Below are 14,441 nucleotides of genomic sequence, written 5' to 3'. Positions count from 1 at the left end.
GTGAGACATCTGCAATCAGAAGGACTTGGACCTCTCTCCACGGCCATTATCGAGCTGGGATTACATGGTAGAGAGGTGTAGGGACAGACACACATCTGAAGCTTAGTGGAGAGGGACTGCATGTACCCAGGAGATGGGATGGAAGGGAAAAGACAGTCCAATCAACCCCCTGGAGGAGAAGATTCCCTAGTGCTACAGCTCGCTCACCAGGGTCCCCTTCCTGAATCATCCACCGCCCTGCCCCCACCTCTGTGGGCTATACAGGTGACCGGCAGCTTTTAGACTAGTCAGAAGGTGCAGAGGGGTACCTGGATGTTGGGGGAAGGGGGCTGATCACCAAGGACGTGCCCTCTCTCCAAGGTGATCTGATGCATGGGTGACGGGCCCTGTGCCTGCTGTCATTGGTGGGTGCTGATTGGGCCAACACGTGTTGTCGCTAATGAACATATCGATTCTACATTCTCCTGTTGGCTCGCTAAATGGCAAACCTCACATCTGATAGATTAAATACCTGCCCGATTGCCTGCCTGACATCTCCATCACTCCACCCGCCGGGCCCTAATGAATTTTACAGTCCCACATGACACGAGGAATTAAGGTCAAGGTTCATGGCTGGGAATGTGTACCACCCCAGATCTGAGCTTAGCAAGGTCTGTAGCCCCAGCCCTTTACTCTCCTGGGCTTTTAACCCAGGGCTGCAGGGGGATGATGTCTTGTTGTATCTGTTAGGGACCAAGAAGCAATCCTGTCCCAGGCTCATGACCTTTGGACTTCCCCACGCTCACCCCCCTTTCCCAGCCAGCTGTCAGAATAGCCTAAAAGAGCGGGAAAGGCCGCTGTCCTAAACCTGGCCTCCAAGACAGAGGGCTCAGTGGCATTCTCATTTTGCAGATGCTGAGAGGAAGGGACTGAGGCTTACAGAGCAAAATGCCCCTGATCGTTCAACCAGTTGAAGACCCGGATCTTCTAATTCTAGGTTTTAAGGACTTATCACACACAGTGGGAGCCTACAGGGGACTTCTATGCAGTCTGGGTTCTCTGCTGGTGGGAAGAAAGGTGGATGGCAGGTAGAGCCACTGACTCTGAGTTCTGCTGGGAAGTCGTAAATAGAGATCCACTTTGGATCTGTTCTACACCGTGACAGTCACCTCATGGCCCCACGAGAGGGGTGTGTGTGTACCTGTTTGTGTGTACATGCATGCATATGGAGGTCAGAGGTCAACCTCAGTTGTCATTCTTGGGGGAAGGGGGCAGCTCAAAAACCTCTCACTGGCCTGGAACTGTCATGTAGGCTGGGCTGGCTGGCCAGTGAGCCCCAGTGATCTGTCAGTCTGTTTCCCCATGGCCCCCACGCCTACCCCAGGTTAGGTTTATACCCACGGACACCACACCTGGCTGCTTCTCCTCCCCACCCCCGCCCCGCCCCTGCAGTTCTGGGAACTGAACGTCAGATCCTTATACTCCCAAAGGAAGCACAACTGAGCCATTTTCCCAGCCGGGCCCTAGGTTTCCCCAGGTTCACAGGCCCAGTGGCCTCAAGGAGTCTGTGGTGCTCATTTAAGGGAAGGCTGTCCATATCCTAGAGACACAAGCTCAGACCGCCATCCACAGCGGGGTGGCCATCTGGCACCAGCTTCCTCCTCTATAAAACGAGGAGGCTCATTTGGGCCTCACTAGGCTGTCCCAGGGAGGGATATGATGAGCTGAGGCATACAGAAGGCGCCTCATGTGGCACAGGCAACTCCATGCTTATGTCTGCCTCTAGCCAAGCTCCTCCTCTGCGCCAGGCACTGTGCTGAACTCTCTGCTTGCATTACCTCACTGCAGCCTCACAATAAACCTGTAAGAAAGTGTCATCGCTGGGCGGTGGTGGCATGCACCTTTAATCCCAGAACTCGGGAGGCAGAGGCAGGCGGATCTCTGAGTTCGAGACCAGCCTGGTTCATAATGTGTTCCAGGACATCCAGGGCTACACAGTGAAACCCTGTTTTGAGAAACCAAGAAGGAGAAGGAGAAAAGGAGAAGAGAGAGAGAGAGAGAGAGAGAGAGAGAGAGAGAGAGAGAGAGAAAGTGTTGAAAGTATTATCACCATCACTGTCCAGGAGAGGAAACTGAAGTGCGCAGATACCATTTAACAGAAACCAGACATCAAAGTCCTCCCCACCTGCTTATCAAATTAACAGAAACCATGTCTTTTTTCTTTTCTCTTTAAGGTGGTACAATACTCATGGGAAAGACAATATTCCCAACCTCCTGGGCAGGTAAATATTGCCACTTGACCCAGTTTGGGGCATTAAAATGGAAACAGGAGTTTTCAAGGTATTTCTAGGAACTCTGAATAGGGAAGGGGGGAGGGGACTTGGGAGTTAAGAGCCCTTGGTGCTCTTGCTGAGGACACATAACTGCCGGTAAATACATCTCCAGAGGGTCTGATGCCCTCTTCTGGCCTCTGCAGGCACCAACTCCTAGATAGGTGCAATGTGGGGGAGGTGAAGTGCGTTTCTTCACTTCCTTCATCTTATAGTTTAAAATACGGATGTGATAGCTGGGGTTCTAGTGAGTATTTTGGATCATGGGATAGCTGGGGTTCATACAAGTATTTGGGATCATGGGATAGCTGGGTTCTAGTAAATATTTTGGATGGTGAAGATGAGGGTTACATACTACGGACGATGAGGAAAGGCACTTGAAGGAGCCACCCGAGGCTCCCTCCATACCCCTATACTGCTTTTATATGGGAGACAAACACACTTCAGTCGGGTATAAGCCATTGTTGGGGGGTTCCTGCTGCTGGCAGCTAGACTGGTCTTTGCTGGCACAAGATAAATGCCATCCAAAGTCACAGCTCAGAAGTAGCAGGGTCAGAAGAAAGCTGGTCCAAAGACTGGATGCAAATCTGTCACCTCCACCATCATCAGACAGCAGAGCAGGGGTGTTGCACTTGGGTCAGTCCCCAACAGCTGCTCATGAAATCAGTCTAGTGTAGGTGTGCCCGGCTGGTCGTCCACAGGCTGCCTGTAGCCTGGGATATCTAAGAATGTGGCCAACACAAAACCATCAAATTTTTTAAATATGATGAGATTTGTGTGTGTGTGTGTGTGTGTGTGTGTGTGTGTGTGTGTGTGTGTGTGTGTGACTTTTCTCTCTGTAATTTGATTGTGTGTCTTTTGGGCATGAATTTCATAGATGAAAATGTCATGTCACAATCTCAGGCAACATAAATACATGCATGCTTCCGCAACTCACAGGCTGCATATTGGACACTCCTAGATTTAATGTGTGCCCCCCCCCAATTCTTCCTCATCCAATGAGGCCAGAGAAGCAAAAAGGGTGAATACTAGATTCTAGTGGGCCATGAGTACATTTTCCCCTAAAAAACTATGTGCAGTAGCATAAAATAGGAAATACTGGGGCATTAGAACATGTAGGAATGTCCTGGGGTCATGAGATTAAACGAGTTCATTTGACACGTGCTTTTTAAGCCCAGCCTTTGGAGGCAGAGGCAGGCAGATTGTGAATTCAAGTCTTGGTCCACATAGTGAGTTCCAGGCCAGCCAGAGCTATATAGCGAGATTCACCTCCAAAGACAAAAGATAAAACAAAACACCAAAATAAAGTTGAAAACACTAGGCAAGCCAGCACCTAAAGGACTCTGAGCCACCCTAAAGATGAGCTTGCAGGAAGCCTGTCTCCTACCCCTCCCACAGCTGCATGGCTGAGTGGGTCTACTGGGAGCCCACAGACCCAGCTCCACTTCTCACATCTGTGCGCCCCTCTTGGGCACTTCATCTACCCCCAGACATCCCTCTAGCTGCTGAGGCCGAGGAGGCAATCCTTGCTCAGCACTCTAGTCACCTGAGTGCAGGCTGGGAACCTTCCCAGCACCTAGCCCAGGCAGCCTTGGCACAAGGCTTTGGTTCGTCGTATTTATGAACTCGCTCCAGCCCTGGCCACTTTTACAGCAACCCTCTGTCCTGTTGCCCAGGGGGAGTCCATTTTCTTTGCTCCAGTGTCCTTAGTGCAATTGCCTGAGCAGGAGCAATCAGTGGCCAGCTTATGGAAGGGCGACTTCTGAGTCGAAGCTCTAGGTGCAGGAGAGGACTGACTGGGGACAGGTGATCACATGTCAGCACGCGAGGCTTAGAGAGCATCCAGCCTCGTCCTTTCATTTTCCAGAAGAGAACACCAAGGTCCCTAGTGAGGGACTGTTCCAGGTCACCCATGGCTAGGCCTACTTTTGCAGAACTCAGGCAACTCCCCCAGCCCTGGTTAGGAAGGAGAGGAGTGAGTGGGGTGGAGGTATTGTGGGTCACACAGCCCGAGTTGCGGTCTTGGCTAGGCTTCTCTGGAGCTGGCTGCCCTGGTGGGCTACCAGCTTCCCCGGACCCGTGTCTTCCGTACGATAATTACAGAAGAGATCCTGGGATCCAATCACCGGGCCTGGGATGCTACTGAGCATCCTTTGGCTTTAACACGGGGACAGAGGTCGGTGGTCATCAGCATCTCCCCACACTGAGACCAGTGGGTTCTGGGGACGGACACCTGTGACAGAGGCTGTGTAGCCCTGCAGAGCCCGACAGCAATAGGTCAGTTTGGGAAAAATCAATGCACTGAGAGCCGCTGATTCTCTGAAAACCATCAGATCTTACGCAAGCCAGGATGGTGCACTTCAAGGGCAGAGGTGTATGGAGGGGGGTCCTGGCTTAACACCCCAGCTCAGCCCAGGAGCCGGAAGCCCCCTCCGGCATCCCTTGTCTCGTCCCCCCTCTCCTGAAAATGCAGCCCAACTCCATCCAGAAGTCTCCAGGAGCACCTGCCCGCCCTTGCACTCCATCCTGTTTTGGTTTTAGGATTGATATTTAGATTAAGGAGATAAACACAGGCCAGAAGCACTGGGGGCTGACAGCCAGAGGAACTCCGACCTGTCACTCACTGTCAACAGCTCAGCCACCCTTGGCTCAGATCCCCCCTCCCACCTCACAAATTCCAACAGGAAGACTGGACATGAACTGAGAGCCCACCAAAAGGGTCCCGAGGGACAGGCTTAGGCATCCCCCAGATGGAGGGACACTGTGTCCACAATGGCTTCTGGGGCCAGCTTGGGAGCAAGGCCGAGTGACCTGCTATTTCCTATTTTTCTCCTCCTCTCCTCCTCTCCCTCCCTCTCCCCCTCCCCAGGCTGCAGATAAAGAATTCAATTTTCTTTTAAACGGTGGGGAAATTGGAAGAGATTTTGTTCTGTTTAAGCACAGCTGGAGTCTCAGGTCTCTAGGGCTTTGAGAACAAGGAGGTCAATTAAGATGCCAGTGGTAAGGGGTGGCAGGAGGGGTGGGGGTGGGGGTGGGGTGAATCAGGATGGGCCTGTGGAGAGGCCCGCTGAGGGATGGGGAGAGATCCTAGGCTAACATAGCAGAGCCGCCTTCCCAAGGTTGACCCCCTGTCTTTTGGGAGATTTGGTAAACTACCCAGATGGGACCTACCCAATAGGCTAAGTAAGCATCTCCCTGACCAATAATTGATGTTGTGATTTCTGCTGGCAGATTTATGCAATGGTAGAATCAAGTCAAACCAACGCTTTCAGAAACAGGGAGCTGAGCTGCTTTCAAAAGCTTGGGACAGCTGGTGGACACCTTGGACGGACACTGGGACCTCTCCAGGATCACTTGCTCATGGTAGGCCTTGGACTGTAACCCTCAGGAGACCCCCTCATTCCACTAAGGTAGGAACTCTGGTCTGTCATGGCTCAGAGGAGGAGTCCAGAACTCAGGCAATCAGCAGTCTGCCTTAGGAGCCTGTTGGGAGAAGGGAGACAAGATTGCCGCCCTGTCTGTGGACCCCTTGGGAAGCTTTATCCAGGTGAGCCCTTGGAAGGCACCTGGTTAGTTGAAGGAGGGGGGACAGCAAGGTGGGTATGATTGGCTGGCCTGGAGAGAATGGTGAAGCCCAGCACCAGGTGGACTGGGGGAGGGGCATTACGTAGAGAGAAGGCCCTTGCCTATGACCTTTCTCCCCATCCAGGCTGCAGAATGGGCACCCTCACCCCTCACCCCACTCTCCAGTAGCTGGTAGCCCATCTTCTGCCATGCCTCCCCCACCTCTGTCCCCTAGCCTCGGTTCCTCTCTGAAGCCCTGCCTGACCCGGGAGGAAGCCTCAGAAGATGCCCTGGTGACCCTCTCCTTGGGCTGAACAGGAAGCCAAGTCCTAGAAAGGGGACAAGAGCAGCCTAGGGTCACACAGAATGTCAGTGCTTGACTCATGGGGTATCCAGCATGGACAAGGATTCAAACTTTAAAAAAAAAAAAAAATGCCATTGACTGGCTGAGCGACCTAAGTACGCTATTTACCTCTTCTGTGCCTCCGTTTTCCCATGGAGCCTTTGGTCACCCTCTCTCCCGCCACATGCCTCCAGTAAGTCACCCTAGATCCCCCAACCACTCACACAGGACTCGAACCCACTGTGTGCTGCAGACCCAGGTGAAGACACCTGTCAAGGAGCGGGTGAGGGCCTGGGGGAGAGGGAGGGAGCATGGAAGGAGAGATGGGTGTGGGCTGGGTAAACTGAGGGAAGGCACAGCAGATACTAGGAAGAGAAAGGAGGAGGGCTTGAGGGAGGACGAGGGCCTGGGATGCAGGGGAGCAGGTGTGAGGGATGCACCCAGGGCCTGGTTGCAGAAGTACTGAATGCCAGCCCAGGTCCAGAGAGCTTAAACTCAGCTAGCTGCCAGTGAGTGTGTAGGGCAGTGGTCCTCAACCTTCCTTGCTGTGGGATGTTCTGTAGGTCCTGTGGGAGCCCATTCTCAGGTTCTTTGTGGCGTTACCCAGCAGGTCCGTATAGAGGATGATTAGGACCATGGGCCTGAGTGCAGGTGTTTGAGATGGTCTGCACTTGGCTGTGCTGGGGGATGGTCTGTATGTCAAGTTGCTCTGATTGGTTAATAAATAAAACCTGATCGGCCGTGGCTAGGCAGGAAAGATAGGTGGGACTAACAGAGAGGAGATATAAAAGGACAGAAAGGCAGAAGGAGACGCTGCAGCCGCCGCAATGACCAGAGAGGCTGCAGCCGCCGCAATGACCAGAGAGGCTGCAGCTGCTGCCATGACCAGAGACACTGCAGCCGCTGCCATGACCAGCAGCATGTGAAGACGCCAGTAAGCCACCAGCCACATGGCAAGGTATAGATGTATGGAAATGGATCAATTTAAGATAAAAGCACAGTTAGCAAGATAAGGACAGTTGGCAAGAGGCCTGCCACGGCCATACGGTTTGCAAGCAATATAAGTGTCTGTGTTTACTTGCTTGGGTCTGAGCGGCTGTGGGACTGGTGGGTGACAGAGATTTGTCCTGACTGTGGGCAAGGCGAAAAAATCAAGCTACACTTCCTAATGCTTGTGACCCTTTAATACAGTTCCTCGCGTTGTGGTGACCCCAAACCATACAATTATTTTCACTGCTGCTTCATAACTGTAGTGTTGCTACTGTTATGAATTATGATGTAAATATCCGATATTTCTGATGGTCTTAGGCGACTCTTGTGAAAGGGTTGTTCGACCCCCAAAGGGTCTGTGACCCACAGGTTGAGAACCACTGGTCTCGAGTCAGCTTGGGATATCCTGCTTCTCCAGGAGGGTCCACTGTGGGGGTGAACCCTCCAGGCCCTGCTGGTGAGTCACCAGCCCCTGAGTACTTCTGTGTCTCTGACCACAGACTCCATGAGTGTGATGGTGAGGCGGTGGCCAAGTTAGAGTGATTTCTAATGTGGCAATCAGCACAGTAAAAAAAAAAAAAAAAAAAAAAAAAGCTTTGCGTGAACAGAGGGAGTAGCCCGTGCGCAGAGCAGCAGGCACGAAGTGAGCGTTTGTCTGAGAACCGGCTGGGAGATTCAGGAGTGGGTGAAAGCTGTGGAGAGCCCCTGAGTTTCTTTAAGTGGGGAATTAGACAACCCTCACAGCCAGGGCAAGCTCCGTGATGAGCAGAGCCTGAGCAACAGGCGCCGAGGCCCCCCCCCCCCCCCCCCCCCCCCCCCCCCCCCCCCGCTCAAACATCGGGAAGAGTTTTTAGGTTAAGGCAGTGCGGGGACCTTTGAAGTCCAGGTTCCTAAGCAACTGCACAGGCCCCACGCCCTGCAGCTTCTGCTCTGCCTCTCCCAGGGGTCTGTTCTGCACCGTTGGCTCTGATAGCTACCCTCCTCTGTGTCTGGTGACTTGAGGCCCGAGCTCGTGTGTTGGGCTCCCATGGCTGACATAGGCAGGAGATCAGTCTGTGTGACAAGCTGGGGTGGGGGAGTGGGAGAGTGGGGGGGTGGGGGTGGGACCGGGACAATGACGACAACGACAATGATGATGACAGACGGACAGACCCTGCAGCCCTGGAAGTCAGAGTGGAAGTGTGGGAGCCAGTGCTTTCAAGCTGCTGGGGCAGGGGAGGTTGATAATCACAGCGTCAACAATCATAGCTGTCACCCACTCAGGGCCTTTAAGGTGCCCCATGCTGGAGCTGACCTGTCTCTTATTAAAAAAAAATATTTATTTTTATGTGTAGGGGTGTTTTTCCTGCATGTATGTCTATGTACCACACGCATGTCTGATGTCCACGGAGGCCACAAAGAGGGCATCAAGATCCCCTGGAACTGGAGTTACAGACAGTAGTGAGCTGTCACGTAGGTGCTGGGAATTGAACCCAGGTTCTCTGGAAGAGCAGCCAGTGCTCCTAACCACTGAGCCATCTCTCCAGATCTGTTCTGTCCCTTAGTTATAAGATGAGTTAGTCTATCACCTCCCCCCCCCCCACAGCACATTATGGAATCTGGGGGACCAGGACAGAGCTCATAGGGTCAGGTTCAGCCATCAGCAAAGCCAGGATGGGAACCTAGGTCTCTGGTTTCAGAGCCTTGTCCCCGGCCAGCATCTTCCTCCAGCAGCTGATGTAGCAGGAGGTCCTCACCGAGGCCATGGAGCAATGTGCCCTCTTCCTGGGGACAGAAGGATGGGAAGGACCTGGGGCGAATTTTAGGGAACACCCTCTGAGGCAGAGGCAAGGAATGGCCTTCTCAGATCCCCTGCCTGGATTCTAAGTCCACTTGCTTGGGTTTAACAGTGGGGGTGAGGTGGGGGCCAAGGAGCCCCTGAACCCGCAGGCTGGGGTGCCCGGCAGTCACAGAGCTGGGAGTCAGACCTTGCAGCTGATAGGAGAGGCCCCCTGTATCAGAGCTTGAGTGTATGGGACTGAAGTTGGCCTCCACCAAGGCCAACCTGGGGCGAGGATGTCACTTCCCCCTTCCCCTTGGGCATCGGTGGTATCTGGTAGCTGTGGGGAGGAGGCAGAAAAGAGGACCAAGAGCACAGGGGCTCTGTGTTGACTGGCAGGGTGGAAAGGCCAGCTTGATGGGAGAGAATCTGCTTAGTTCTGGTCTTAGGAAGTCTAGGTCACGGGTCTTTCCTCCAGGCTTCCAGACAAGAGGCTGGAGAGAGGAGCGGGGCCAGTGAGAGGTTCCAGGGCCAGTGGTGGGATGGGTTTGGGCAGGGTGAAAGCCATGCTATGTAGCTGGGAGTGAGACAACCAATCAGAGTGCTGCCCCTGCCTCTGGGGCTGAGTGAAATGGAACTCTTTGGGGCCCAGAGGCTCAGGGACTGTCCAGGTTCTGCATTGCTGGGATAGGACCAGAACTCCAAGAGAGGTACCTGTCATGGGCTGGCGCTGCTGTGAGACCACTGGGAACACCAGGGTGACCAGGGGCTCTCTCCTGAACGAGCTGGGGGTTCACACGAACCTCTTTACTCATCCTCACAACAACTATCCCCAGCAGGATGGTAGCAAAGCATCCCCAGGACACAGAGAAGAAAGCTGAGGTCTCATGGCTTGTGACTACCAAGCTCACCATGGTAGGCAAAGGCTTGCCCTCAGCTCCCAGGGTGGCCAATAGGCCAACCATAATACAAGACACTATGTGTATACCCCTGTACCATCCACACCCATCTCACCACCCCGGGTACCCTGGCAGCCAAGGTGGCACCACTTTCTCACTGTGTAGGAAAGACAGTTGAGTCTTAGAAAAAGAGTGATCAGCCATAGGAAAACAGGATTCTAGGTCCTCCTGGGTGACTTACGACACAGACAGACCATAATAGCCTCATCTGAGTATATGGGAAGATGGAGTGAGACGGGAGCCTGCCTTTGCTTCCTTGAGGCCAGTCTGCCTATAACTGGGTACTCTACCCTGGACAGGACAATAGTGACCCTCCCAGTCAGGGTCCTCATGTGCTGGCTGCCTGCCTTCACTTTGTCTGCATCATCTCCTGCTGCCTCCAACCCCTGTAGGAGTCAGAGACACCTGCCCTGTTAACTGGGCCTGTCCCAAGGGTGGCTTCCCTCCCAGACACTGTTCATCCTCAGCTCCCTCCCCCCCCCCCCCCCCCGCCCCCGTCCCCACCAGGGAACATGACACACAGACAGTTAAAAGTCTTGTCTCCGAGCTGCTATAGCCAGGCCGGCTCCTGGCACTGTCGTTTCCCAAATGCTTTCCAGGCAAGGGCCTGGAAGTGGCTTGATATAAAGTGGCCACGCAATCTGAGCATTAATCCAATGGGCATATTGGAGTGGATGTCAGTTTGCGACGAAGAGAGAGACGTTTGAGGGCTCTGGCCTTGAAGTAACAGAACCTCCACCCCCTGCACACCACACCCCTCCCATACTCCAGCCACAGGCCCTTTGCACATACCTCAAAGAAACAGAACCTCAGCCCCCTGCACACCACACCCCTCCCATACTCCAGCCACAGGCCCTTTGCACATACCTCAAAGAAACAGAACCTCAGCCTCCTGCACACCACACCCCTCCCATACTCCAGCCACAGGCCCTTTGCACATACCTCAAAGAAACAGAACCTCAGCCCCCTGCACACCACACCCCTCCCATACTCCAGCCACAGGCCCTTTGCACATGCTCTTCTCACTCTCCCGGATTTCCTCCCCTCATTCATCTGCTGATGCCTACTCTAGTGCCATTTTCTCAGAGAAGTATTCCTTGACCCTAGCCAGGGTCACGTACCCTGTGGTCATTTCTAATGGTGATCTGGCCATCAGAGAGTAATACTGGACATAAAGATTCGTTTCTCAGTGCCAGTTTCTCCCAGGGCAGTGTGAGCTCTCTGAGGACTAGACCCCCACACTCTGTCCTCCAGGCCATGTGCCTAGCATGTAGCAAGCAGTCAATGAAGATCTGTTGGATGAGTGAATGGTTACATTCACCTTGAACCTCTCCCATCATCCTGTGGCATCTCAAACCCTACCAGGCCCTTCTGACACCCTGCCATACCCCATGCCAGGAGTCTTGTCTTGTACAGACAGTTCCGGGCCACACTGAGGTTCCTGTTGCCCTGGGCACAGTCTCCTGCCTCCATGACTGTCTCTGCTCTGGTCTCAGAGGTAGAAATCCTCCCGATGGTGCCTGAGGTTTTTGAGGGTCCATGTGGGATGACCCAGCAACCTCTTCTCTGGGATCTGCAGCGTCCTCCCTGGCTCCTCTCTGCCCTCAGCCCTGGATGCTGCTGAAAGGACTCGGTGGTCCAGCCCAGTCCCTCTGTGGTTAGCCTTTGCTCAAGATCTGAGGTTGCATAGTAGGTCTGGAGCCCTGGACAAGCCACTTGACCCCCACCCCCAGCCTTAGCTTCCTCATCTGGAGACCGGTAATGACAGAGGATACTTAACAGGTAGGAAATGATGGCCACATTATGCATGGGCTACATTGGGGTCTCAGCTATGTGGCTGGGGCAGGAGTATTGCTGCTGAAGCAGTAAGAGACCAAGGACATAGGTCTTGGTCCTCGAGGGCCATCCTACTCTGTCCCCAGCAGAAGTGCTCTGGGTACCAGGGCTGGCAGCAACCCCAGCCACACTCAAGCCGCTTTCTTTGCTTCTCAGGTGACGTGCTGAGCAGGGAAGTGCTCTTGGGGGACGACCCAAGCAAGCAACCAGAGCTGGGCTCAAGGTCATACTTTGACCTCTCCAGGTCCATACTCCTGCTTCCTGCAGCAGAGAGTACTGGGCTCTGTAGACCTCTAAAACCCGGGCTACAAAACCCAGACAGCAGAGAAAAGAGAGGTCGGGCTCCACTGGTCCATCTAGGATGCCCAGACCGGTCACGAGAGCCAGCTTCCCCCGGTCGCTGTCACCCCATCATTTTCCCCAACACAGGGAACCACCACCACAGAAACAGGGCTGTGGCCGGGCGGGGGCTGGGCAAGGCCCTTGCAGCAGGCTCCGCTCAGCCTGTGGTGCAAATTAAAACATCTTCCTTTCTCTTTATAATTTTTCCCTGACACAACTGCCCATGGAACATTTTAATAACACCGTGGAAAAGGTCAGGGAGAAGGAATTTCACAGTCTCTGAGCAGGCAGCTGTAACCATGGCCCCTTCTGAGGCAGACAAGGGAAACGGGAGACCTGGATCCGAAGGGGAGAATGGCCAAGATGGCCAGGTGGTTAGAAGACTGAGAGGGTAGGGCTCGAATGTGAGGGGTGGACCTGGGAGGCCAAAGAGGGGGTAATGTGGGGTGCAGTCAGGAAACCTGCTACCTGCCAGGAGCTAGGCAGCACCTTAGGGCAAGCAGCTCCCCAAAAGGCAGGGAGGAGAGTGATCAGGACTAGAGATGAGGCTAGGTAGGTCTATGGTAGGCTCAGGCCTACTAATGCTCTGGTATCTCCAGCTTGAAGAGCTTGACTCACGTTCACCAGAGACTGACAGAGTGTTCAGCTCATGCCTCAACCTCAGCCGCGCTCTACAGGTGTTCCAACCCAGCTACCATCTACAGCAGTGGTTCTCAACCTGTGGGTCACGATCCCTTTGGAGGTCAAACGACCTTTCATAGGGGTCACATATCAGATACCCTGTGTGTTAGATATTTACATTATGATTCATAACGGTAGCAAAATTATAGTTACGAAGTAGCGATGAAATAATTTTTTTAAAGCAAAGGTATGTTTACTTTGCATGTAAAATAATGCTTGCAGTGATCAAATCATGGTTGTTGGGGTCACTACAACATGAAGAATTGTATTAAAGGGTGGCAGCATTAGGAAGGTTGAGAATCACTGATCTACAGGAATGCCAAATGCAAACAGAAGTCTGCTCCCAGCAAGGACTCCAGGGATGCAGAGTACCCTGATCCCACCAGGCCTGGACTACACACTAGAATTCTTTGCCACATGGTCCTTGACCTATGGACACAATCACTGTTGCCTGCCTGGTTCCTTTATCACACAGACTGTTTACCACACACCCTTGCCCCTGACGATTCCATGGTGTGTAGGAGACGCACATTCCCTTTGAGTCCCAGAGCCTTTTGTACATCTTGTTGGGTAGGGCCTAGGAGGCTGGAAGAGGGTCCCGGAGCCCAAGGCGATGAGTGATATATTGCTGAGGCATTGTAGTGAAGGCTGGGGGAGCCCCGGGCTGGGAAGCCGTGGATTCCGAGAACAGCCATGGCAGACTCACGGTTTCCATCTGACGGCCTGACTAGCTAAACATCTGTTTGAAATATTAATAACTGTCAGATGGAAAGGCCTGGGGGTGCAGTGTTGCTCCAGACCATCTGTCTACAGAGTAAACACACTTCAGGGAGGGGGCCTGCGACAGCAGGCGACATCCACTTGGAGCAAGAGATGGCAGCAAGGCCCCTGTGGTCCTCTCGTGCGCAAGAATGGGGACGTGGTAACTTAACATGTATTGAGTGCCTACGATGGGCCAGACCCTGAACTTATATAGTAACATCTACCATATTGATGTGCGCGGTGGCCAATTCAAATTTATAATAGATGCTTCCTTTGCCTTGTCAGCCCGTCTAATCTGAATAGAACCAGTCCCGAAGCCCTTGCTCCACTAAGGGAAGTGCGACCCACAGCTGGCATGTCAGGGGCCAGGGTGACACATGTCCTGAGATCCAGCTCTGGGGCACTGGTTGGAGCTACTGAAAAAAAATTATTTTTTTCCCACTAGTGTTAGTAAACTGGTAAGAAATCTGGGAGGTGCTTTGTCCTTCTCAGCCACCGTAGAAGCGCTGAGCTGGCTGCTAATGACCGATAATTGTTTTGATGAACACCTGGGTACAGCCATGCCTGGACTCACTTCTACCTTTAAGCGACATGAGCTAATACTTCTTATCTGAACTGTGTGAGAGTTTCTGACTCTTGTGGTCAGTGGTGGGGATGGGGGCCTGTCAAACAAGGCCAAAGGCATCTGAGGCTTCCCAGGCAGCATCAATGAGCCTGCTTGTACTCACGTAGGGAGGGTCATTCCCCTCAAAGATGGCCAACACCCAGCCCACTGATTAGACAGGATTTCTAGGACTCCTGGATCATCTGGCACACATGCCTTTCAAGGAAAAGAAATAAAACTGAAGTATCGCTCCCTATCTTACCGCTCCACAGTCTGATCCATTTTCTCTGTT

General features: G+C 53.1%; 1 protein-coding gene across 1 annotated transcript in view; it reads right to left on the bottom strand.

The window, feature by feature from the left end:
- The window catches only part of Cdh23 (cadherin related 23), a 386,250-nt gene that overhangs the window by 152,689 nt on the left and 219,120 nt on the right, over positions 1 to 14,441 (bottom strand). The window lies entirely within an intron of this gene.

The sequence above is a fragment of the Peromyscus maniculatus genome, chromosome 21, assembly GCF_049852395.1.
Source record: "Peromyscus maniculatus bairdii isolate BWxNUB_F1_BW_parent chromosome 21, HU_Pman_BW_mat_3.1, whole genome shotgun sequence".
Classification (NCBI taxonomy): Eukaryota; Metazoa; Chordata; class Mammalia; order Rodentia; family Cricetidae; genus Peromyscus; species Peromyscus maniculatus.
This window is presented reverse-complemented; position numbering and strand designations above follow the sequence as displayed.